The 3,655-nt window shown below is 43.0% G+C and overlaps 1 pseudogene; it reads left to right on the forward strand.

The window, feature by feature from the left end:
• Positions 1-326: 326 nt before the first annotated feature.
• On the forward strand, positions 327-1,328 carry LOC122121678 (annotated as a pseudogene).
• The last annotated feature ends 2,327 nt before the right edge of the window (positions 1,329-3,655 follow it).

Consider the following 3,655-nt stretch of genomic DNA (forward strand, 5'->3'; position numbering starts at 1 on the left):
TGTTCGCCTTGAGCTGAAGAGCACGGGATAGTGCCCAAGTCCAGAGTTCAAGCCCCACGACTGACAAAAAGCAAACAAAAAACCTGACTACATGCAACCCAGTTAATATGCAGCAATCCCTTGTATTTGATGCACTGACATTTTATAATCTAAAAAGAAAACAAAAAATTCCACTTAAAGTTCTATGAGGGCAGAGTGAGAAAGGTGAGGGGCCCTGGGATTAGACATATGGAACTCCTGACCTAAGTGGGAGAGTAAGCACCTTCCCCACATCAGGACCTTCATGACACCAAATCTGAACCTTTGGGCCTCTGTCAGTGTCCACAATGACTACCCCACTCGTATCTGCCACCATTTTCAACTTGAGAGAAGCTTTATGCAAGGTTTGGTTGACAAGATGCTCAATGACAGAGCTCCCAGAGAAGGGGCTGCTTGCTGGACAGGAAGGCAGTGGTCTCTCCTGCTGCTGAGCTGAGGTGTTTCCCTTGGAGGCACTTGGCCAACACCATGCCCAGCATCAAGTTCCACCAGAGCTAGGTCATCAGCAACCTGAAGGGTGAGCCAGTCCCAGTCTTGTACTCTAGGGACAGCAGCTTCAGAGACTGCTCTTTCTCACAGGTGCTGAGCAGCTGCTGCCCAATCAGAAGCAGACCAAAAGAGGCAGGTCAACTCCAGTGGCTATAAGACCTAGCTGTTCCTCCAATTTGAAGAAAACACCTATAGAGACAAGTGTCACTTCATGCACAGCATCCACAAGCTCCACAGTCTAGCTTGCCATCCCAAGTGCAAGATCTAGCTGGGTTGCACCTTCCATGTCACCAACCTTTGCCTCTATGAGCCCTGCTGCCACTTCATCCACAAAACCAAGGAACGCAGAGCCCTGGCCAGGACCTTTCTGCAGACCTTCCCTATCTCCAGCATAGCTTTAGCTTTGCTGGATTTTCCAGTGCCAATGAGACTGCTGCCACCACTGGATTGCTAGATAGCCCCACGTCCATCATCCCAACACCCATCCTGATTGCCGATGACCTCCTGGGCTCACCCAACCTTCCTGATGGCACCAATAACCCCTTCACCTTCTAGAGCCAGGTATTTGTTCTTTACCTCTTTCATGGGGCTGCCTTTCATGTCTACCCCACCACCTTCCTATTCTGAGCCATGTCTGAGTTCTCTCACATGTTTGATTCTCATGCCACCCCTCAGGATTCTCTCTTGGGTCAAGGCTACCTGTGCAGTGCAGCAGGAGCCATGCTGGGTCAGATTCCCTCATCTTGGACAATTCAGGAGACCTGCCCATTTTCAGCAAACTTTCCATCTCATATGACTAAAGCACCAGGGTAAGGAGGGACACCCTCAATCCATTCCTTCTACTCCCCTTCCTCCTGCACCACATCCTAGATCCAATTAATCACCAAAAATCCTGGAAGTGACCTGTATCTCAAATGGTACAGTACTAGCTTCATGCTAAATGAAGCTCAAGGATAGCTCCTATCCTGAATTCAAGCACCAAGACCACCACAGAACATCAACAATAAAAAGATGAGTGATTTGGAAATGGAAAAAGGCCTTTATAGTCAAGTAGATCCACTGAAATGGAAAAAAATAACCCTGTCCTATAACTAAAGGACTCAATATTGTACTTTATTTTACTTTTTATCAGTTGTGGAGCTTTAGTCATGGCCTGGGCAACGTCCCAGAACTTTTTTGCTCAAGACTAGCACTCTACTTCTTTAAGCAACAGCTATACATCTGGTTTAGGGGGTGGTTAATTAGAGTAAGAATATCACAGACTTTCTTGCTCAGGCTGGCTTTGAACTATGATCCTCAGATCTCAGCCTCCTAGAAGCTAGGATAACAATTATGAGTCACCAGTGCCCAGCTAGGACTTAATATTTCTAAAAGAGGGCTGGGAAGTTGGCTCAGTGGTAGAGCGCTTGCCTTGCATGCCTGTGGCCCTGGGTTCGATTCCTCAGCACCACATAAGCAAAAAGAAAAAAGCCGGAAGTGGCGCTATGGCTCAAGTGGTAGCGCACTAGCCTTGAGCTGAAGAGCTGAGGGACAGCGCCCAGGCCCAGAGTTCGGGCCCCAAGACTGGACCCAAAAAAAAAAAATTCTAAAAGAGCAGTACTTTTCAAATTGCCTTTGCATTCAAAATGCCCCCTTACAAGATTGTGACCTAGGTTTAAATTAATTGCAAAATTCATTCTAAAATGTGTACGGGACTATAAGAAATCCTAAACAAACTAATTGTATACTGCAAAAACAAGAGGAAGTTAAGTAGGGGAGGATGACTCACATCTGTGATCTTTGCTACTCAGAAAGAAGAGATCTGAGGATGGTAATTCAAAACCAACCTGAGGAAGAAAAACCTTTCCAAAAATTATTTCCAAAAAAAAAAAACAACAACAAATATCCAAAATTGGAGCTATGGACATGAGAAAAAACTGTTCAAGGACAGTATTGACATGTACTTTTCCTTTTTCCTGTATATGTTTTTCCTTAGTTTAAAATTGCCATTGTCAAAATTTTGTTTCTCTGATATATTTATCTTTCATGCCACCAATGGAATTTGAACTCAAGGTCCTGTACAAGTTCAACGCTTGTACATAGAACTTTAGCTACACCTCTAGTTCCTGACTTTTACTTATTCATTGAATAAGGGTCTTTAAGATTTGTCTGCAGGTGCTGCTTTGAACCTCCATCTTTAGAATATGCCACTTTAGAAGCTAGAGTTAGTGAGATGGTCCATGACACCTGGCAAGTCATTTTCCATTTATGCAAGTCTTCTTTCTCCTAATTATGATGTATTTTATGTCAGTGTTCATATTTCTTATGTACTTTTTCCAAAATTTTTATTGTGATTGATTGCATAATTTCACAAATTTCAAAGTATTTGGGGATAGTGATGCTTAGTTAAAGTTACAAACACATTCTAACATGATAGGCAAATTGCCTATCATGGTCCATAAAGTTTATGAGTTCTATGGGCTTTGACTATACAGTTATTTCTTCCATATCGAGTGATATTTACATTCCTTTCTTTTTGCAGAGTGTCAACTGTTCTCTCTTTCCCACTCATTTCCTCCCTCCCAACGCTGCCTTTAAGTTGCTTGGTTTGTTTTGATCAATGTCCAGTGCAGCTGATGGGTCTCACTGTTGTATGTTTTCCAGTTTCCCTCTAGTTCTGTGTCCTCCTCCTATTTTCCCTCTGATGTGCACATATATACCATATGTGGTCAGCGGCATGGGGTCATTTAGTAATGATTGGACTAGATGAGTGGGAGTCTTTTGTTTCTCGTCTTGTTTACTTTGTTGTATTACCTTATGTTCTGGATTTAACATCCACTTATCAGGGAGACCATGTGCCATTTGTCTCTTTCTTCTTGGTTTACCTCACTCAACATGATTTCTTCTAGTTCTATCCATTTCCCTGTGAATGCCATTATTTTGTTCTTTCTAATGGCAGCATAATATTCCATTGTATATAAATACAATTTTTTGATCCACTCATCTGTAGTGAGAGCATCTGGGTTGTTTCCATATCCTGGCTATTGTGAACAGTGCTGCAATAAACATGGAGGTGCACGTGTCCTTGTATCATGGTTCCTGTTGTTCAGGATAGATGCCTAGGATTAGTATGGCTGGCTCATAGGAG

Source organism: Dipodomys spectabilis, unplaced genomic scaffold (assembly GCF_019054845.1).
Source record: "Dipodomys spectabilis isolate Male_0828 unplaced genomic scaffold, ASM1905484v1 ptg000193l, whole genome shotgun sequence".
In the NCBI taxonomy this organism is placed as follows: Eukaryota; Metazoa; Chordata; class Mammalia; order Rodentia; family Heteromyidae; genus Dipodomys; species Dipodomys spectabilis.